General features: G+C 46.9%; 1 protein-coding gene across 2 annotated transcripts in view; it reads left to right on the top strand.

Moving 5' to 3' along the window:
• GJB7 (gap junction protein beta 7) overlaps positions 1-23,444 on the top strand; it is a 135,790-nt gene that overhangs the window by 105,325 nt on the left and 7,021 nt on the right. Inside the window, exon 1 of one of the 2 annotated variants that reach the window (XM_086925238.1) lies at positions 17,747-17,873. The exons of the other annotated variant lie outside the window; for it this stretch is intronic. The gene's annotated coding sequence lies outside the window, so the exon portion shown is untranslated. Of the gene's footprint in view, positions 1-17,746; positions 17,874-23,444 lie in introns of those variants that run through there. 2 annotated transcript variants of the gene reach the window in all.

Genomic DNA, 23,444 nt, shown 5'->3' with positions numbered 1-23,444 from the left:
AATAGTTTACATTCTGCATTTCAAAAAAACATATTAGTTTGATCACTTAGAGGCATTTCCACAAAGCTGGGTGAGTATCACTGAGAGGAAATGCCTCTAAGTGATCAAACTAATATGTTCTTTCTATAGGAAGAAGATACTCTTCTTTTCCTCCAGTGGACATTTAAGTATACATGTTCCTGGTATTTATGTAACTTTGCATCAGTACATTTTGATTATCCTTCACTCAAAACACATCACATGTAGTTGCAGTAGCTATTTTTTGGTTAAAGGTCCTGAAGAAAGCTGGGCTAATTGCTCTTAAAGCTGAAACATGTCGACCGTACTGCATAGCGCCATTGAGTAGTCTTACTACTCGGCGTGTTTTTAATCCTTGACACTTGGACTTCTATCGGAACATTCCTCAGAGTCCTAGTAGTCAATTTTACTTTATATTTTTTGAGCACTGCACTTTTCTCATTCACATCACTTCAGGATGTCACAACAAAGACTATGTCCTTGTCAACTCTTCCCGTATCGACACTATATGGTCGTACCTGGGATGGGAAGATCAGTGATTCCCAGATGACGTAAATTCCACCACATGGGTGGTCTGATGAGAATTACTTTAGCCTTTTTGTGACTAATAGTCTCAATTTTTACAACCCTTCGTCTCATGCACTCACCACTAGTGCCTCACGGCCGCCATTGCAGTTACACACCGTTTCTAGACCTTGTCTGCTCTTTTGTGTGTTTTCTACCTTGGTATAGGGGAGTGAGCAGAAAGGTCATTAAATATTTCCCCTCGACCCTCCACACACCTGTTTTGTTTTCTCAGATCCCCTAAATAACACCACCTGTGTATATTTCTGCTGGTAAAGCCCCAAATGACACCCTAGTGTATATTTCTGCGGGTGAGCCTCTAAAAGACACCGCTGGTGTATATTTCTGCTGGTGAGCCCCTAAATGACACCCCTGGAGTATATTTTCCCAGGTGAGCCCCTAAATGACACAACTGGTGTATATTTCTGCTAGTAAACCCCTAAATGACACCCTTGTGTATATTTCTGCCGGTGAACCCCTAAATGACACCCCTGGTGTATGTGTTTTCCATATGAGCCCATAAATGACACCCCTAGTTTAAGCTTATGTTGGTGAGCCCCTAAAGGACACCCCTGGTGTATATTTTCCCAGGTGGGCCACTAAATGACACCACTGGTGTATATTTCCGCTGGTAAACCCCTAAATGACACCCTAGTGTATATTTCTGCTGGTGAGCCCCTAAATGACACCCCTGATATACATTTCTGCTGGTGAGCCCCTAAATGACACCCCTTGTGTATATTTTCCCAGGTGGGCCCCTAAATGACACCCCTGGTGTATATTTCTGCTGGTAAGCCCATAAATGACACCTCTGGTGTATATTTCTGCTGGTGATCCCTTAAATGGCACCACTGGTGTATATGTCTGCTGGTAAACCCCTAAATGACACCCTAGTGTATATTCTGCTGGTGAGCCCCTAAATGACACCCCTGGTGTATATTTTCCCAGGTGTGCCCTAAATGACACCTCTGGTGTATATGTCTGCTGGTAAGCTCCTAAATGACACCCCTGGTGTATATTTCTGCTGGTAAGCCCCTAAATGACACCCCTGGTGTATATTTCTGCTGGTGAGCCCCTAAATTACACCCCTGGTGTTTGTTTCTGCTGGTGAGGTCCTAAATGACACCCCTGGTGTATATTTCTGCTGGTGAGACCCTAAATGACACCCCTGGTGTACATTCTCCCAGGTGAGCCAGTATTAGACACCCCTGGTGTATATTTCTGCTGGTAAGCCCCTAAATGACACATCTGGTGTACATTTCTGCTGGTGATCCCCTAAATGACACCACTGGTGTATATTTCTGCTGGTAAATCCCTAAATGACACCCTAGTGTATATTTCTGCTGGTGAGCCCCTAAATGAAACCCCTGGTGTATATTTTCCCAGGTGAGTCCCTAAATGACACCCCTGGTGCTAGTTTCTGCTGGTGAACCCCTAAATGACACCCCTGGTGTATATTTCTGCTGGTGAGGCCCTAAATGACACCCCTGGTGTATATTTATGCTGGTGAGTCTCTAAAGGACACCCCTGGTGTATATTTCTACTGGTGAGCCCCTAAATGACACCCCTGGTGTAAGCTTCTACCCGTGAGCCCCTAAATGACACCCTGGTGTATCTTTCTGCTGGTAAGCTCCTAAATGACACCCCTGGTGTATATTTTCCAAGACGAGCCCCTAAATGATACCCTGGTGTATATTTCTGCTGGTAAGCCCCTAAATGACACCCCTGGTGAATATGTCTGCGGATGAGCTCCTAAATGACACCCCTGGTGTATATTTCTGCTGGTGAGCCCCTAAATGACACCCCTGGTGAATATGTCTGCGGGTGAGCCCCTAAATGACACCCCTGGTGTATATTTCTGCTGGTAAGCCCCTAAATGACACCTGGTGCACATTTCTGCTGGTGATCCCCTACATGACACCATTGGTGTATATTTCTGCTGGTGAGCCCCTAAATGACACCCCTGGTGTATATTTCTGCTGGTGAGGCCCTAAATGACACCCCTGGTGTATATTCATGCTGGTGAGTCCCTAAATGACACCCCTGGTGTAAGTGTCTACTGGTGAGCCCCTAAATGACACCTCTGGTGTATATTTCTGCTGGTAAGCTCCTAAATGACACCCCTGGTGTATATTTCTGCTGGTAAGCCCCTAAATGACACCCCTGGTGTATATTTCTGCTGGTGAGCCCCTAAATGACACCCCTGGTGTTTGTTTCTGCTGGTGAGGTCCTAAATGACACCCCTGGTGTATATTTCTGCCGGTGAGACCCTAAATGACACCCCTGGTGTACATTTTCCCAGGTGAGCCAGTATTAGACACCCCTGGTGTATATTTCTGCTGGTAAGCCCCTAAATGACACATCTGGTGTACATTTCTGCTGGTGATCCCCTAAATGACACCACTGGTGTATATTTCTGCTGGTAAATCCCTAAATGACACCCTAGTGTATATTTCTGCTGGTGAGCCCCTAAATGAAACCCCTGGTGTATATTTTCCCAGGTGAGTCCCTAAATGACAGCCCTGGTGCTAGTTTCTGCTGGTGAACCCCTAAATGACACCCCTGGTGTATATTTCTGCTGGTGAGGCCCTAAATGACACCCCTGGTGCATATTTATGCTGGTGAGTCTCTAAAGGACACCCCTGGTGTATATTTCTACTGGTGAGCCCCTAAATGACACCCCTGGTGTAAGCTTCTACCCGTGAGCCCCTAAATGACACCCTGGTGTATCTTTCTGCTGGTAAGCTCCTAAATGACACCCCTGGTGTATATTTTCCAAGACGAGCCCCTAAATGACAACCCTGGTGTATATTTCTGGTGGTAAGCCCCTAAATGACACCCCTGGTGAATATGTCTGCGGGTGAGCTCCTAAATGACACCCCTGGTGTATATTTCTGCTGGTGAGCCCCTAAATGACACCCCTGGTGAATATGTCTGCGGGTGAGCCCCTAAATGACACCCCTGGTGTATATTTCTGCTGGTAAGCCCCTAAATGACACCTGGTGCACATTTCTGCTGGTGATCCCCTAAATGACACCATTGGTGTATATTTCTGCTGGTGAGCCCCTAAATGACACCCCTGGTGTATATTTCTGCTGGTGAGGCCCTAAATGACACCCCTGGTGTATATTCATGCTGGTGAGTCCCTAAATGACACCCCTGGTGTAAGTGTCTACTGGTGAGCCCCTAAATGACACCTCTGGTGTATATTTCTGCTGGTGAACCCCTAAATGACACTCCTGGTGTAAGCTTCTACCGGTGAGCCCCTAAATGACACCCTGGTGTATCTTTCTGCTGGTAAGCTCCTAAATTACACCCCTGGTGTATATTTTCCCAGATAAGCCTCTAAATGACACCCCTGGTGTATATTCCTGCTGATGAGCCTCTAAATGACACCCCTGGTGTAGGTTTCTGCTGGTGAGCCCCTAAATTACATCCCTGGTGTACATTTCTGCTGGTGAGCTCCTAAATGACACCCCTGGTGTATTTTACAGCTGGTGAGCCCCTAAATGACACCCCTGGTGTATAGTTCTGCTGGTGAGCCCCTACATGACACCCCTGGTGTATAGTTCTGCTGGTGAGCTCCTAAATGACACCCCTGGTGTATATTTCTGCTGGTGAGCTCCTAAATGACACCCTGGTGTATATTTTCTCAGATGAACCCCTAAATGACACCCCTGGTGTATATTTCTGCTGGGGAGCCCCTAAATGACACCCCTGGTTTAGGTTTCTGCTGGTGAGCCCCCAAATGACACCCCTGGTGTATATTTCTGCTAGTGAGCCCATAAATGACACCCCTGGTGTTTGTTTCTGCAGGTAAACCCCTAAATGACACATCTGGTGTACATTTCTGCTAGTGATCCCCTAAATGACACCCTAGTGTATATTTCTGCTAGTGAGCCCCTAAATGATACCCCTGGTGTATATTTCTGCTGGTGAGCTCCTAAATGACACCCCTGGTGTATATTTCTGCTGGTGAGCTCCTAAATGACACCCCTGGTGTATATGTCTGCTGGTGAGCTCCTAAATGACACCCCTGGTGTATATTTCTGCTGGTGAGCCCCTAAATGACACCCCTTGTTTAAGTTTCTGCTGGTGAGCCCCGAAAAGACACCACTGGTGTATATTTCTGCTGGTGAGTCCCTAAATGACACCCCTGGTGTATATTTTCCAAGGTGAGCCCCTAAATAACACCACTGGTGTATATTTCTGCTGGTAATCCCCTAAATGACACCCCTGGTGTATATTTCTGCTGGTAGGCCGCTAAATGACACCCTAGTGTATTTTTCTGCTGTTGAGCCCCTGAAGGACACTCCTGGTGTATATTTTCCCAAGTGAGCCCCTAAATGACACATCTGGTGTATATTTCTGCTGGTAAGCTCCTAAATGACATCCTTGGTGTACATTTCTGCTGGAGAGACCCTAAATGACACCCCGGGTGTACATTTTCCCAGGTGAGCCCCTAATGGACACCACTGGTGTATATTTCTGCAGGTAAGCCCCTAAATGACAAATCTGGTGTACATTTCTGCTGGGGATCCCCTAAATCGATTTACAAAAGGGGGTGGTGATGAACAGAGTGTCTGAATTGAGCAGACCACTCTTACCCAGTCCAAAGATCAGGGCTTGATCCATCACCGTTATTTATCTCACTGCCCCATCCCAGCTCAGAACCTGGCTATATGCAAATCAGTCTGTCCCTGGCCCAGTGCATCATGGGAACAGGGCAGACTAAACTACCAAGCCAATTCTTTACCAGAAAGGAGACAAGCTACCGGGGACCGGTTTCTGGCATTTCAGCCTCTTCGGCCCGGCTTGCTTGAATCCTGATGGAGCAGTGAGAAAGGGACTCATGTCTGAGTATACCCTGCCACACCTATAGTGGCCAAAATCGATTTACAAAAGGGGGTGGTGATGAACAGAGTGTCTGAATTGAGCAGACCACTCTTACCCAGTCCAAAGATCAGGGCTTGATCCATCACCGTTATTTATCTCACTGCCCCATCCCAGCTCAGAACCTGGCTATATGCAAATCAGTCTGTCCCTGGCCCAGTGCATCATGGGAACAGGGCAGACTAAACTACCAAGCCAATTCTTTACCAGAAAGGAGACAAGCTACCGGGGACCGGTTTCTGGCATTTCAGCCTCTTCGGCCCGGCTTGCTTGAATCCTGATGGAGCAGTGAGAAAGGGACTCATGTCTGAGTATACCCTGCCACACCTATAGTGGCCAAAATCGATTTACAAAAGGGGGTGGTGATGAACAGAGTGTCTGAATTGAGCAGACCACTCTTACCCAGTCCAAAGATCAGGGCTTGATCCATCACCGTTATTTATCTCACTGCCCCATCCCAGCTCAGAACCTGGCTATATGCAAATCAGTCTGTCCCTGGCCCAGTGCATCATGGGAACAGGGCAGACTAAACTACCAAGCCAATTCTTTACCAGAAAGGAGACAAGCTACCGGGGACCGGTTTCTGGCATTTCAGCCTCTTCGGCCCGGCTTGCTTGAATCCTGATGGAGCAGTGAGAAAGGGACTCATGTCTGAGTATACCCTGCCACACCTATAGTGGCCAAAATCGATTTACAAAAGGGGGTGGTGATGAACAGAGTGTCTGAATTGAGCAGACCACTCTTACCCAGTCCAAAGATCAGGGCTTGATCCATCACCGTTATTTATCTCACTGCCCCATCCCAGCTCAGAACCTGGCTATATGCAAATCAGTCTGTCCCTGGCCCAGTGCATCATGGGAACAGGGCAGACTAAACTACCAAGCCAATTCTTTACCAGAAAGGAGACAAGCTACCGGGGACCGGTTTCTGGCATTTCAGCCTCTTCGGCCCGGCTTGCTTGAATCCTGATGGAGCAGTGAGAAAGGGACTCATGTCTGAGTATACCCTGCCACACCTATAGTGGCCAAAATCGATTTACAAAAGGGGGTGGTGATGAACAGAGTGTCTGAATTGAGCAGACCACTCTTACCCAGTCCAAAGATCAGGGCTTGATCCATCACCGTTATTTATCTCACTGCCCCATCCCAGCTCAGAACCTGGCTATATGCAAATCAGTCTGTCCCTGGCCCAGTGCATCATGGGAACAGGGCAGACTAAACTACCAAGCCAATTCTTTACCAGAAAGGAGACAAGCTACCGGGGACCGGTTTCTGGCATTTCAGCCTCTTCGGCCCGGCTTGCTTGAATCCTGATGGAGCAGTGAGAAAGGGACTCATGTCTGAGTATACCCTGCCACACCTATAGTGGCCAAAATCGATTTACAAAAGGGGGTGGTGATGAACAGAGTGTCTGAATTGAGCAGACCACTCTTACCCAGTCCAAAGATCAGGGCTTGATCCATCACCGTTATTTATCTCACTGCCCCATCCCAGCTCAGAACCTGGCTATATGCAAATCAGTCTGTCCCTGGCCCAGTGCATCATGGGAACAGGGCAGACTAAACTACCAAGCCAATTCTTTACCAGAAAGGAGACAAGCTACCGGGGACCGGTTTCTGGCATTTCAGCCTCTTCGGCCCGGCTTGCTTGAATCCTGATGGAGCAGTGAGAAAGGGACTCATGTCTGAGTATACCCTGCCACACCTATAGTGGCCAAAATCGATTTACAAAAGGGGGTGGTGATGAACAGAGTGTCTGAATTGAGCAGACCACTCTTACCCAGTCCAAAGATCAGGGCTTGATCCATCACCGTTATTTATCTCACTGCCCCATCCCAGCTCAGAACCTGGCTATATGCAAATCAGTCTGTCCCTGGCCCAGTGCATCATGGGAACAGGGCAGACTAAACTACCAAGCCAATTCTTTACCAGAAAGGAGACAAGCTACCGGGGACCGGTTTCTGGCATTTCAGCCTCTTCGGCCCGGCTTGCTTGAATCCTGATGGAGCAGTGAGAAAGGGACTCATGTCTGAGTATACCCTGCCACACCTATAGTGGCCAAAATCGATTTACAAAAGGGGGTGGTGATGAACAGAGTGTCTGAATTGAGCAGACCACTCTTACCCAGTCCAAAGATCAGGGCTTGATCCATCACCGTTATTTATCTCACTGCCCCATCCCAGCTCAGAACCTGGCTATATGCAAATCAGTCTGTCCCTGGCCCAGTGCATCATGGGAACAGGGCAGACTAAACTACCAAGCCAATTCTTTACCAGAAAGGAGACAAGCTACCGGGGACCGGTTTCTGGCATTTCAGCCTCTTCGGCCCGGCTTGCTTGAATCCTGATGGAGCAGTGAGAAAGGGACTCATGTCTGAGTATACCCTGCCACACCTATAGTGGCCAAAATCGATTTACAAAAGGGGGTGGTGATGAACAGAGTGTCTGAATTGAGCAGACCACTCTTACCCAGTCCAAAGATCAGGGCTTGATCCATCACCGTTATTTATCTCACTGCCCCATCCCAGCTCAGAACCTGGCTATATGCAAATCAGTCTGTCCCTGGCCCAGTGCATCATGGGAACAGGGCAGACTAAACTACCAAGCCAATTCTTTACCAGAAAGGAGACAAGCTACCGGGGACCGGTTTCTGGCATTTCAGCCTCTTCGGCCCGGCTTGCTTGAATCCTGATGGAGCAGTGAGAAAGGGACTCATGTCTGAGTATACCCTGCCACACCTATAGTGGCCAAAATCGATTTACAAAAGGGGGTGGTGATGAACAGAGTGTCTGAATTGAGCAGACCACTCTTACCCAGTCCAAAGATCAGGGCTTGATCCATCACCGTTATTTATCTCACTGCCCCATCCCAGCTCAGAACCTGGCTATATGCAAATCAGTCTGTCCCTGGCCCAGTGCATCATGGGAACAGGGCAGACTAAACTACCAAGCCAATTCTTTACCAGAAAGGAGACAAGCTACCGTCAAGCTATTATTGTCCACCCTAAGCGTGGAAGGGTATTCTCAGATGTGAGACCCTTGCTCATTGCACCATCAGGATTCAAGCAAACCGGGCCGAAGACGGCTGTAATGCCAGAAACCGGTCCCCGGGAGCTTGTTTCCTTCCCAGTGTAAGAATTGGCTTTTGTAGTTTGGTTTGCCCTGTTCCCATCATGCACTGGGACAGGAACAGACTAATTTGCATACAGCCAGGTTCTGAAACTGGGATGGTGCAGTGAGCTAAAAAACGGTGTTGGATCTAGCCCTGATCTCTTGACTGGGTGAGAGCTTTCTGCTTAATTCAGAGACTCTGTCCCTCACCACCCCTTGTTGTAAATATTTTTGTCCACCCTAAGCGTGGAAGGGTATTCTCAGATGTGAGACCCTTGCTCATTGCACCATCAGGATTCAAGCAAACCGGGCCGAAGACGGCTGTAATGCCAGAAACCGGTCCCCGGGAGCTTGTTTCCTTCCCAGTGTAAGAATTGGCTTTTGTAGTTTGGTTTGCCCTGTTCCCATCATGCACTGGGACAGGAACAGACTAATTTGCATACAGCCAGGTTCTGAAACTGGGATGGTGCAGTGAGCTAAAAAACGGTGTTGGATCTAGCCCTGATCTCTTGACTGGGTGAGAGCTTTCTGCTTAATTCAGAGACTCTGTCCCTCACCACCCCTTGTTGTAAATATTTTTGTCCACCCTAAGCGTGGAAGGGTATTCTCAGATGTGAGACCCTTGCTCATTGCACCATCAGGATTCAAGCAAACCGGGCCGAAGACGGCTGTAATGCCAGAAACCGGTCCCCGGGAGCTTGTTTCCTTCCCAGTGTAAGAATTGGCTTTTGTAGTTTGGTTTGCCCTGTTCCCATCATGCACTGGGACAGGAACAGACTAATTTGCATACAGCCAGGTTCTGAAACTGGGATGGTGCAGTGAGCTAAAAAACGGTGTTGGATCTAGCCCTGATCTCTTGACTGGGTGAGAGCTTTCTGCTTAATTCAGAGACTCTGTCCCTCACCACCCCTTGTTGTAAATATTTTTGTCCACCCTAAGCGTGGAAGGGTATTCTCAGATGTGAGACCCTTGCTCATTGCACCATCAGGATTCAAGCAAACCGGGCCGAAGACGGCTGTAATGCCAGAAACCGGTCCCCGGGAGCTTGTTTCCTTCCCAGTGTAAGAATTGGCTTTTGTAGTTTGGTTTGCCCTGTTCCCATCATGCACTGGGACAGGAACAGACTAATTTGCATACAGCCAGGTTCTGAAACTGGGATGGTGCAGTGAGCTAAAAAACGGTGTTGGATCTAGCCCTGATCTCTTGACTGGGTGAGAGCTTTCTGCTTAATTCAGAGACTCTGTCCCTCACCACCCCTTGTTGTAAATATTTTTGTCCACCCTAAGCGTGGAAGGGTATTCTCAGATGTGAGACCCTTGCTCATTGCACCATCAGGATTCAAGCAAACCGGGCCGAAGACGGCTGTAATGCCAGAAACCGGTCCCCGGGAGCTTGTTTCCTTCCCAGTGTAAGAATTGGCTTTTGTAGTTTGGTTTGCCCTGTTCCCATCATGCACTGGGACAGGAACAGACTAATTTGCATACAGCCAGGTTCTGAAACTGGGATGGTGCAGTGAGCTAAAAAACGGTGTTGGATCTAGCCCTGATCTCTTGACTGGGTGAGAGCTTTCTGCTTAATTCAGAGACTCTGTCCCTCACCACCCCTTGTTGTAAATATTTTTGTCCACCCTAAGCGTGGAAGGGTATTCTCAGATGTGAGACCCTTGCTCATTGCACCATCAGGATTCAAGCAAACCGGGCCGAAGACGGCTGTAATGCCAGAAACCGGTCCCCGGGAGCTTGTTTCCTTCCCAGTGTAAGAATTGGCTTTTGTAGTTTGGTTTGCCCTGTTCCCATCATGCACTGGGACAGGAACAGACTAATTTGCATACAGCCAGGTTCTGAAACTGGGATGGTGCAGTGAGCTAAAAAACGGTGTTGGATCTAGCCCTGATCTCTTGACTGGGTGAGAGCTTTCTGCTTAATTCAGAGACTCTGTCCCTCACCACCCCTTGTTGTAAATATTTTTGTCCACCCTAAGCGTGGAAGGGTATTCTCAGATGTGAGACCCTTGCTCATTGCACCATCAGGATTCAAGCAAACCGGGCCGAAGACGGCTGTAATGCCAGAAACCGGTCCCCGGGAGCTTGTTTCCTTCCCAGTGTAAGAATTGGCTTTTGTAGTTTGGTTTGCCCTGTTCCCATCATGCACTGGGACAGGAACAGACTAATTTGCATACAGCCAGGTTCTGAAACTGGGATGGTGCAGTGAGCTAAAAAACGGTGTTGGATCTAGCCCTGATCTCTTGACTGGGTGAGAGCTTTCTGCTTAATTCAGAGACTCTGTCCCTCACCACCCCTTGTTGTAAATATTTTTGTCCACCCTAAGCGTGGAAGGGTATTCTCAGATGTGAGACCCTTGCTCATTGCACCATCAGGATTCAAGCAAACCGGGCCGAAGACGGCTGTAATGCCAGAAACCGGTCCCCGGGAGCTTGTTTCCTTCCCAGTGTAAGAATTGGCTTTTGTAGTTTGGTTTGCCCTGTTCCCATCATGCACTGGGACAGGAACAGACTAATTTGCATACAGCCAGGTTCTGAAACTGGGATGGTGCAGTGAGCTAAAAAACGGTGTTGGATCTAGCCCTGATCTCTTGACTGGGTGAGAGCTTTCTGCTTAATTCAGAGACTCTGTCCCTCACCACCCCTTGTTGTAAATATTTTTGTCCACCCTAAGCGTGGAAGGGTATTCTCAGATGTGAGACCCTTGCTCATTGCACCATCAGGATTCAAGCAAACCGGGCCGAAGACGGCTGTAATGCCAGAAACCGGTCCCCGGGAGCTTGTTTCCTTCCCAGTGTAAGAATTGGCTTTTGTAGTTTGGTTTGCCCTGTTCCCATCATGCACTGGGACAGGAACAGACTAATTTGCATACAGCCAGGTTCTGAAACTGGGATGGTGCAGTGAGCTAAAAAACGGTGTTGGATCTAGCCCTGATCTCTTGACTGGGTGAGAGCTTTCTGCTTAATTCAGAGACTCTGTCCCTCACCACCCCTTGTTGTAAATATTTTTGTCCACCCGAAGCGTGGAAGGGTATTCTCAGATGTGAGACCCTTGCTCATTGCACCATCAGGATTCAAGCAAACCGGGCCGAAGACGGCTGTAATGCCAGAAACCGGTCCCCGGGAGCTTGTTTCCTTCCCAGTGTAAGAATTGGCTTTTGTAGTTTGGTTTGCCCTGTTCCCATCATGCACTGGGACAGGAACAGACTAATTTGCATACAGCCAGGTTCTGAAACTGGGATGGTGCAGTGAGCTAAAAAACGGTGTTGGATCTAGCCCTGATCTCTTGACTGGGTGAGAGCTTTCTGCTTAATTCAGAGACTCTGTCCCTCACCACCCCTTGTTGTAAATATTTTTGTCCACCCTAAGCGTGGAAGGGTATTCTCAGATGTGAGACCCTTGCTCATTGCACCATCAGGATTCAAGCAAACCGGGCCGAAGACGGCTGTAATGCCAGAAACCGGTCCCCGGGAGCTTGTTTCCTTCCCAGTGTAAGAATTGGCTTTTGTAGTTTGGTTTGCCCTGTTCCCATCATGCACTGGGACAGGAACAGACTAATTTGCATACAGCCAGGTTCTGAAACTGGGATGGTGCAGTGAGCTAAAAAACGGTGTTGGATCTAGCCCTGATCTCTTGACTGGGTGAGAGCTTTCTGCTTAATTCAGAGACTCTGTCCCTCACCACCCCTTGTTGTAAATATTTTTGTCCACCCTAAGCGTGGAAGGGTATTCTCAGATGTGAGACCCTTGCTCATTGCACCATCAGGATTCAAGCAAACCGGGCCGAAGACGGCTGTAATGCCAGAAACCGGTCCCCGGGAGCTTGTTTCCTTCCCAGTGTAAGAATTGGCTTTTGTAGTTTGGTTTGCCCTGTTCCCATCATGCACTGGGACAGGAACAGACTAATTTGCATACAGCCAGGTTCTGAAACTGGGATGGTGCAGTGAGCTAAAAAACGGTGTTGGATCTAGCCCTGATCTCTTGACTGGGTGAGAGCTTTCTGCTTAATTCAGAGACTCTGTCCCTCACCACCCCTTGTTGTAAATATTTTTGTCCACCCTAAGCGTGGAAGGGTATTCTCAGATGTGAGACCCTTGCTCATTGCACCATCAGGATTCAAGCAAACCGGGCCGAAGACGGCTGTAATGCCAGAAACCGGTCCCCGGGAGCTTGTTTCCTTCCCAGTGTAAGAATTGGCTTTTGTAGTTTGGTTTGCCCTGTTCCCATCATGCACTGGGACAGGAACAGACTAATTTGCATACAGCCAGGTTCTGAAACTGGGATGGTGCAGTGAGCTAAAAAACGGTGTTGGATCTAGCCCTGATCTCTTGACTGGGTGAGAGCTTTCTGCTTAATTCAGAGACTCTGTCCCTCACCACCCCTTGTTGTAAATATTTTTGTCCACCCTAAGCGTGGAAGGGTATTCTCAGATGTGAGACCCTTGCTCATTGCACCATCAGGATTCAAGCAAACCGGGCCGAAGACGGCTGTAATGCCAGAAACCGGTCCCCGGGAGCTTGTTTCCTTCCCAGTGTAAGAATTGGCTTTTGTAGTTTGGTTTGCCCTGTTCCCATCATGCACTGGGACAGGAACAGACTAATTTGCATACAGCCAGGTTCTGAAACTGGGATGGTGCAGTGAGCTAAAAAACGGTGTTGGATCTAGCCCTGATCTCTTGACTGGGTGAGAGCTTTCTGCTTAATTCAGAGACTCTGTCCCTCACCACCCCTTGTTGTAAATATTTTTGTCCACCCTAAGCGTGGAAGGGTATTCTCAGATGTGAGACCCTTGCTCATTGCACCATCAGGATTCAAGCAAACCGGGCCGAAGACGGCTGTAATGCCAGAAACCGGTCCCCGGGAGCTTGTTTCCTTCCCAGTGTAAGAATTGGCTTTTGTAGTTTGGTTTGCCCTGTTCCCATCATGCACTGGGACAGGAACAGACTAATTTGCATACAGCCAGGTTCTGAAACTGGGATGGTGCAGTGAGCTAAAAAACGGTGTTGGATCTAGCCCTGATCTCTTGACTGGGTGAGAGCTTTCTGCTTAATTCAGAGACTCTGTCCCTCACCACCCCTTGTTGTAAATATATGGGGATCCCCTAAATGACACCACTGGTGTATATTTCTGCTGGTAAATCCCTAAATGACACCCCTGTTGTATATTTCTAATGGTGAGCCCCTGACACCCCTGATGTAAGCTTCTACCGGAGAGCCCCTAAATGACACCTTGGTGTATCTTTCTGCTGGTAAGCTCCTAAATGACACCCCTGGTGTATATTTTCCCAGATGAGCCCCTAAATGATACCCTTGTGTATATTTCTGCTGGTAAGCCCCTAAATGATACCACTGGTGAGCTCCTAAATGATACCCAGGTGTATATTTCTGCGGGCGAGCTCCTAAATGACACCCCTGGTGTATATTTTCCAAGGTGAACCCCAAAATGACACCCCTGGTATTTGTTTCTGCCGGTGAGCTCCTAAATGACACCCCTGGTGTACATTTCTGCTGGTGAGACCCTAAATGACAGCCCTGGTGTACATTTTCCCAGGTGAGCTGCTAATGGACACTCCTGGTGTATATTTCTGCAGGTAAGCCCTTAAATGACACATCTGGTGTACATTTCTGCTGGTGATCCCTTAAATGACACCACTGGTGTATATTTCTGCTGGTAAATCCCTAAATGACACCCTAGTGTATATTTCTGCTGGTGAGCCCCTAAATGACACCCCTGGTGTATATTTTCCCAGGTGAGCCCCTAAATGACACCCCTGGTGCTAGTTTCTGCTGGTGAACCCCTAAATGACACCCCTGGAATATGTTCCTGCTGGTGAGCCCCTAAAAGACACCCCTGGTGTATATTTATGCTGGTTAGTCCCTAAATGACTCTCCTGGTGTAAGTTTCTAATGGTGAGCCCCTAAATGACACCCCTGGTGTAAGCTTTTACCGGTGAGCCCCTAAATGACACCCTGGTGTATCTTTCTGCTGGTAAGCTCCTAAATGACACCCCTGGTGTATATTTTCCCAGATGAGCCCCTAAACGATATCCTGGTATATATTTCTGCTGGTGAGCTCATAAATGACACCCTGGTGTATATTTCTGCTGGTGAGCTCCTAAATGACACCCCTGGTGTATATTTTCCCAGATAAGCCCCTAAATGACACCCCTGATGTAAGTTTCTGCTGGTGAGCTCCTAAATGACACCCCTGGTGTGTATTTCTGCTGGTGAGCTCCTAAATGACACCCCTGGTGTATATTTCTGCTGGTGAGCCCCTAAATGACACCCCTGGTGTATAGTTCTGCTGGTGAGCTCTTAAATGACACCCCTGGTGTATATTTCTGCTGGTGAGCTCCTAAATGACACCCCTGGTGTATATTTTCCCAGATAAGCCCCTAAATGACACCCCTGATGTAAGTTTCTGCTGGTGAGCTCCTAAATGACACCCCTGGTGTGTATTTCTGCTGGTGAGCTCCTAAATGACACCCCTGGTGTATATTTCTGCTGGTGAGCCCCTAAATGACACCCCTGGTGTATGGTTCTGCTGGTGAGCTCCTAAATGACACCCCTGGTGTATATTTCTGCTGGTGAGCTCCTAAATGACACCCCTGGTGTATATTTTCTCAGATGAGCCCCTAAATGACACCCCTGGTTTAAGTTTCTGCTGGTGAGCCCCCAATTGACACCCCTGGTGTATATTTCTGCTGGTGAGCTCCTAAATGACACCCCTGGTGTATAGTTTCCTAGATAAGCCCCTAAATGACACCCCTGATGTATGTTTCGGCTGGTGAGCTCCTAAATGACACCCCTGGTGTGTATTTCTGCGGGTGAGCTCCTAAATGACACCCCTGGTGTATATTTCTGCTGGTGAGACCCTAAATGACACCCCTGGTGTATAGTTCTGCTGGTGAGCTCCTAAATGACACCCCTGGTGTATATTTCGGCTGGTGAGCTCCTAAATGACACCCCTGGTGTATATGTTCTCAGATGAGCCCCTAAATTACACCCCTGGTGTATATTTCTGCTGGTGAGCCCCCAATTGACACCCCTGGTGTACATTTCTGCTGGTGAGCTCCTAAATGACATCCCTGGTGTATATTTTCTCAGATGAGCCCCTAAATGATACCCTGGTGTATAGTTCTGCTGGTGAGCCCCTAAATGACACCCCTGGTGTATATTTCTGCTGGTGAGCCCCCAAATGACACCTCTGGTGTATATTTTCCCAGATAAGCCCCTAAATGACACACCTGGTGTATATTTCTGCTGGTGAGCCCCTAAATGACACCCCTGGTGTAAGATTCTGCTGGTGAGCCCCTAAATGACACCCCCTGGTGTATATTTCTGCTGGTGAGCTCCTACATGACACCCCTGGTGTATAGTTATGCTGGTGAGCCCCTAAATGACACCCCTGGTGTATATTTCTGCTGGTGAGCCCCCAAATGACACCCCTGGTGTATATTTCTGCTGGTGAGCTCCTAAATGACACCCCTGGTGAATATTTCTGCTGGTGAGCTCCTAAATGACACCCCTGGTGTATAGTTCTGCTGGTGAGCCCCCAAATGACACCCCTGGTGTATATTTCTGCTGGTGAGCTCCTAAATGACACCCCTGGTGTATATTTCTGCTGGCGAGCTCCTAAATGACACCCCTGGTGTATATTTCTGCTGGTGAGCCCCTAAATGACACCCCTTGTTTAAGTTTCTGCTGGTGAGCCCCCAAATGACACCCCTGGTGCATATTTCTGCTGGTGAGCCCCTAAATGACACCCCTGGTGTATATTTCTGCTGGTGAGCTCCTAAATGACACCCCTGGTGTATATTTCTGCTGGTGAGCCCGTAAATGACACCCCTTGTTTAAGTTTCTGCTGGTGAGCCCCCAAATGACACCCCTGGTGTATATTTCTGCTGGTGAGCCCCTAAATGACACCCCTGGTGTATATTTCTGCTGGTGAGCCCCTAAATGACACCCCTTGTTTAAGTTTCTGCTGGTGAGCCCCCAAATGACACCCCTGGTGTATATTTCTGCTGGTGAGCCCCTAAATGACACCCCTGGTGTATGTTTCTCTGGTGAGCCCCTAAATGACACCCCTGGTGTATGTTTCTCTGGTGAGCCCCTAAATGACACCCTGGTGTATATTTTCCTTAGCTGGGCATATTATGAGCTACATTTTAAAAGAAATGAATCATTTTGAAATGTACATCTAAAGACATAAAAACATACAAAAGCTGTCCTGCTGATAACATGCTAGCATCACGCCTCATTCCTCAAGCACATCTGCTTCACCTTATGTCACGTTTGAATGATACTTTGGAAATAAGCATTGAAAGGAACATCCAGTTTTTTCAGCAGACAGGAAACGGAGCTGGTCCAATTAATGAATAAATTACATAGAGAGTAGTACTATGAGATATTACCCCACCTATAAATAGACAGGAGTAAAGAAAGGCAAACAGCAAAATATCACGCCTACTGCACAGGTGTGGTGGCAGGAATACTACCAAAGTTCCTTAAAGGCTATTATTAAACATGATTAGGTAACACTGAGTGCCGCATGGGAAGGACACATGATACAGGTGCGGGGGAGCAATTGTATCCCAGGGAGGAGTGCAGGCGGTGGGGTCTGACTCACCCACAGTCGGAGGAGGCTACTATTTTCAATCTAGACCTGATTTTCCAGTCGTAAAACCTGCCGAGTTCCCTTCCCACTGGAAAGCCTGCCCTGTGTCAACTCACTTACTGCAGAGGACACAGAGAGGCAGGATCACGCTGATGCTTGGGAAGGATGGCTGTGGAAACAGAGATTCAGCAAGGGATGCTTTGAAGGGGAGTCTCTCCCTCGTGGACACTTTTAAGCAAATTACAAGATTCCTTAAAAACTGCGAGGAAAAAAATTGCTCATTAGACAATTCAGTTTCTGGAAGAATGTTGAACCCCATGCTTGAATGTAAGAGTTGTAAGAGAGTCCAGACTTTTAAAAAACGACGAATTTGAGAAATGGAAAGGCGCAGAGATCCAGTTGCATGTCCACTGGGCAAAGAAACTGAAATGGATCCACAAGCTGAGTTTAAACAAAGGAAGATGGTCTTTTAATGGTTCTATGAGAAGATATCATGGTTCACTGAGAAAGGATAACAAGCACAACATCAATACTGTCTGTTATCAGTTGTATACCTTTCCTTGGAGAGTGTGAGCAGCATAGTCTTCTCTGAGGGCTATTGCGCTAAGACCAAGAACTTAAAGTCCTGACAAATCTCAGCGAAGAAAGAGGTCTTCAATCAGCTGTACCGGGAAGCAGGTGAGTGCTAGAAAGCGACACTGTGGCATAAGACAGTGAAATTGAATTTTATTATATGCATTTAGCATCAATGTAACTATTCTCTTTATACTGGTCAACAGTCATGAACTAGTTCTGTCCACGATGAGAATCATTTCTTGCTTATCTGATGTAAACAAGTTCTGGTACGAAGTAGTGGCGTGCAAAATTGCAATTTCTTTTTACAGCCTTCACAAAGTTCTAGGGAAAACTTTGCAAACTGGCAAACTTTGCAAAGAGTTCTGCTTTCCTGTCTTAGCAATACTTTATTGTGTATATTATACACTTATTTATCACAAAAAATGATTCTGCTTTAGACTTCCTACAATAAAGAGGTGGATTTACTAACTTTTGGCATAATGCAGTGTAGCAGCCAAAGTTATCTAGGAAGCTATGGCATTGTTTTTCTCTCCCACAGAGCTGTCGCTCTTTTTGATGCAATGTGTCAATGCAGGCACCTTTTCACAATTGTGGAAGGATTACTGAATTCTGGCAAGCATCCATTTTGTACTGGAAAGAGAGACTTCCAGCACAAAAACTTCTCTGTAATACATTTCCCACTTTATACGTATGCTGTACAGTGGAACCTGCATGCAAGAGTTGAAAAATGTTGATCCATTGATGAGAAGAGAGGAGAGAAGCAGAAGGCAAAGCCACCTTTATACCAATGCCAAACAGGTAAAAAAAGACAAGCAATGGTGGAGCGGGACCATGCTTTTGTTGACTTGTATGATCAGGACCAACACTGTAGTCAAGAAATCTACATCAGCCTTATCTCAGTAGCATGCAATGTGTGACTTACAGGTAGAACCGACCCAGGTGCTAAAGGCTGTCTAGCAAAATGAATCAGGTAGAAAGTAATCATTATGATAGAATAAGAACCCTGCTTCCTTTATTGGGGGGAGCAACCTTGATATTCACTTTCTTTCATTTCCTGACTCACTATGTATGAGATAAGGACAATACCTTATATGATTATTAGTCGCAGAGTTTCTGACATCGTATGCATGAATCGGGAAGCGCGTCTTTAGTTCTGGAAGGCGGATTGTAACATGTAATATTGGGATCTATTTCACTCTGTGGGAGCAAACGCTTTCATTCCTATTATATTGGGACATGAATTATTGATTATTGCAGATGACTTATTTATGACTTGGGGCTCTGCTTTAGCAGCACGATAGGTGCTCTGATATTTACCATGTAAACAAGATATTAATTAGAAATGAATTATGAGGTACATATCATCTATGTAAAGTGGATATTAATAATGGATTAAGGATGTGGGTCATAAAAGCATACAGTGTTTACCTGCTTCTATCCAGTTAATTGAGAAGACACTGTAGAAACACTGAAATGATCACCCGGTCTTATTTGGTGTAAACTACTAACGAAGGTAGAAATAATATCTTCTAAGCTTTTGTCTGGATCCCTTACTGTATTGACTTTAACATATTATTAATAAACAAGACAGTATTGCCTAGTTGCATTTTATTTTATACATGGACTACAAGGCAATCTTTCCACTGAAATATGAAAAAAATACAGTTCATTATCTGAAATAAGAATCTAGGGCACTAACCACAAAGCTTCTCTTCTGTGATTGTCTCAATCCTGGAAATTCAGGAGCAAATCACACACAAGTTGGGAGTAAGACACAACTACTCATAATAGGATCCACACCTTGCAGTACTATCAGAACACTATGCAAATGTCTATCACGGGAGACATTGTCAATCCCATTGGACAGAAAGTAAAATAGGAAACAATGAACTGCAGAAAACTTATCTGGCTTCTTCATGCCATGACAAACCTTCCGCGCGCCTCCCCATTTGAGAACCGGGTATGACCACTGCAGAACTCTGCTGTGGTGCATATGAAAAGAGACATTCCTAGCCCTATCTTTTTTCATATGCACTTCACCTGTGAACCGGACCCAAAGGCCTTCATTTAAGGAAGACTAGGAAACAGCCCTTATCGAATGGCAGATCAGAAACATACAGTAAACAATAATATTGCAATCCACACAACATCCAGCAGGGTCACAAGCAAACAGATAGCCAGCCTCACACTGGTAGCAGACAGTCAGATCCAGTGAAGGAGGAGAGCAGTCAAAGATGTCTACATGTCTGTGCTAGTACTCGCCTGTCATTACCATGCTTTCTTTTCCTTTTGCACACAGTTTAAAATTCAAAATCTTTTTAGTTTGCATCAATGCAATTGTAGGATGCGTTTATACTTCGATCTCAGTTTGATGCCACCTTCCAAATTACCAATCTTTGTGAATTTGAAAGTTCAAGCATTTTGCCACCTTGACATACCAACGGTAAAACAATAATAGTGATTTACTGATCAGACTAACACCAATAACAAACCTGTCTGTCTCTGGTAATAATATTCAATGCCACAAAGGTAGAGTAATTGGAAGCATAGTAAAGGGTTCTACTGTGTCCTAGGATGCTTTTTTCCATGAGTATGCAGTGTATCCAGTAGTGTTATATGTCTTCCTCCCGAATATCACTGTGATACAGCTGGCTAATTCCTTGGGTTCTCAGCACCATATTCCCACATTTTGTAAGCATCTATGCGCAACTTAAGAGCACAAAAGGGCCTTGGCAATTCTAAATTGCTCAGCCCGATTCACAGAATGAGAAAGGTAGAATTTTAGAACGGTAGTGTTAGAATTTGGGTTTATGGTTGGCAGAGGGATGCACTCTGTCCAAGCAGGAACCACAATCCTAGTTAGGGTAAGTATAGTATACACTATGGGGCAGATTTAGGACTGGCACCTCCCTGCAGATCAGCAGAAATGCGCCAGGTAAGTTGCGTCACGCAAGTTTACCCTTGCGCCACCACAGATGCGCCTCGTTTACTATGTGGTGCATCGTGGCACAAGGATAAACATATGTGCGATGCATCTCCAGTCCGAAGGGTGGCGCATTGCTGGAGTCGCGACGCAACTCCAGCAATGCTCGCGGCCTGCCCGTAGATAACCTGGTGCCTCACACTTTGCGCCTGCTTCAAGCAGGAGCCAGGTTTTGACGCAGCAGCGTCGGAAAAGTGACTGAGTGGAACCTTGTAGATTTCACTCAGACACTTTACCGAGGCTTTACTGTGCTGGAACGCCCCCCCCCCCCCCCCCCCCCTGCGCCGTAACGCCCACATGACACCTGACGCAGGTTTCATGAGACGCAGGGCTTTACAACGTGACACATCTCCCTAGATGTGTCACGTTGTAAATAGGGTACAATGTGGTGCGTGGTTTACGCTTCCGCTGCATCACAGAAGTGACGCAGTGGAGGCGCAAGGGGCTCGTAAATCTGCACCTTAAAGTTTACCTGTGCTCACCGTCTTTTACCTTAGCACAGAACAGTCAGGATAAACTAAAAAGGCAATGTGTAAAGAACTTGTGCACACACATACACAAAGTAACACAGCGAAAATACCACAAAAGTACTCCACACCAGTTTCGAAAACTAACCAATATTTACCTGAGTAACACAAGACCAAAATGATAAAAATTCAACATTCATAAGTGAAGTTAGGAATATTGCAAGATTGAACAAAAAGGGCAGTGCTATGAAATCAAGAACTCCAACTGGTGCTATCTGTTCGCGCTTGATCAGGGCAAGTCCAAAACTTTAGTCCGACTGCGAAGGAGCATGGGCCAGATTTAGCAGTCAAGCAGAGTGGCTGACAGTACCTTGGATGCGTTGAAGCTCGGGGTGATATGTTGAGCTAAGGAGGGGATGCGTTTCAGTCGCAGGCGATGCGCTTATTTGCGAAATCGGGCAATTTTGTAGATGCATCAATGTCAAGAAGTGATGTGCGTCGAACCAAGGCGTCAATGTTGAACTGCTGGGTTGTAGGTGATGTGTGCAGCACACAAGCAATGTGTTGGCACAAAGCCACGCAGGACAGGTGATGCCTCAGAGTTCCGGAATGGTGTGTAGCAGATATCAGCGATGTAGTTTCCGAGACTCATGCAGCAGCGGTGATGCAGAGGTGCTGGGTCAGCAAAGTGAGGGCTGTGTTGTTAGCCGTTGTGCAGTCGGTGAGCAATGTCCATGACTTCGGTGCAGTCAGCTGATATATCGCAGAGGAATGTGCTGGTTCTGATTGAAGAGTTGGTTTCGATACATTGATTTTTTTGGGTTGCAGTACCAAAAACTCACTTCCGATGGCCCAGGACTGGATTTGGCACCACTTGGCAGTGCAGGACTCAGCAGAGGGGCCCAGGCACTTGCAAGATGCAGGTGAAGTCTTTGATATCCTTGAGACTTCAAAACAGAAAACCAGCCAAACAAGCCCTTAGAGAGCCTTTAGAGATGCAGGATGTGGAGAGTCTAGTCCAGTCTTCTTACTCACGGGTAAGAAGCAGCAGGCAGGAGTCCAACACAGCAAAGCAATCAGCAAAGTGGCAGTCCCTCTTGGTAGCACAGCAGCTTTTCATCCTGGTAGACTTCAAAGAAATGTCTTTGTAGTGCACAAAACCCTGCCCTGTCCTGCCCCGGCTCCAGACTCACTATAGGGGGGTATGCAACCCTTTGAATGGGAACAGGCACAGCCCTATTCAGGTGCAACTGTCAGCTCTTCCCTCTCACTCTAACTCAGGATGGTGATGGGCCATCAGGGTGTGAGTGGCACACCTCAGCTCCTTTTATGTGTGACTGTCTATAGGGAATGCAGAACTACCAGGTGTCACCCAACCAGAAAAGTATTCCAGAGACAGGCAGAAGGCAGAGAATGGTTAAAGTAAGAAAATGTCAGCCTTCTAAAAGTGGCATTTTCACTAAAAGATGTGTTTTTGAGTTGAGTCCAGAGACACCAAGCTTACGTTTCCTATCTATTACCAGATGACACTTCTAAAATGTTACCAGGCAGCTCCAATGCTAGCCTATGGAAGAGATGAGCCTTGCGGTAGTGAAAATCGAATGTATTAGTTTTTCACTACTAGGTCAGGTAAAACATAAAAGTACAGGTCTTTTTTTTAAATACACTGCACTCTGCCCCTGGGGCTGCCTAGGGCCTATATTCGGGGTGATTATTTGTATTGAAAAGGAAGGTTTCGGCCTGACAAGTAGGTTACCTTGTCAAGTCGAAATAGCCATTTAAAACTTCCCACACATGCTCTGCAGTGGCAGGCCTGAGACGTAGTTGAAGGGCTACTCATGTGAGTGGCACAAGCTGCAGGCCCACTAGAAGCACTTGATTCACAGGCCCCGAGCAGTGTACTAGGGACTTATCAGTAAATCAAATATTCCAAACATGAAGAAACCAAATGCCATTACATTTCAGACACATAGCACATGCACTTTAGCTTCAGCAGTTAAAAAGTCCTAAAACCAGCAAAATCGAAGCTCAGCATACAGTCAAAAACTGGAGGTCGGAGGCAAAAAGTCAGCGGAAGCCATGCCAAAAGACGCCAGGTCTAACAGACAGTGTGCTCCTACAATGACGCAAAATCGAGTAGAATGCACAATTTTCCACTGTGTAAGGTTAGGGTTGGGGGGATAGAGGAAGTAGCAGGGGACGGCCATGCAAAATTCACAAGTT

This window comes from Lissotriton vulgaris, chromosome 6, assembly GCF_964263255.1.
Source record: "Lissotriton vulgaris chromosome 6, aLisVul1.2, whole genome shotgun sequence".
Taxonomy (NCBI): domain Eukaryota; kingdom Metazoa; phylum Chordata; class Amphibia; order Caudata; family Salamandridae; genus Lissotriton; species Lissotriton vulgaris.
The sequence above is the reverse complement of the archived record's forward strand: the minus strand, read 5'-3'. Positions and strand labels throughout refer to the sequence as shown.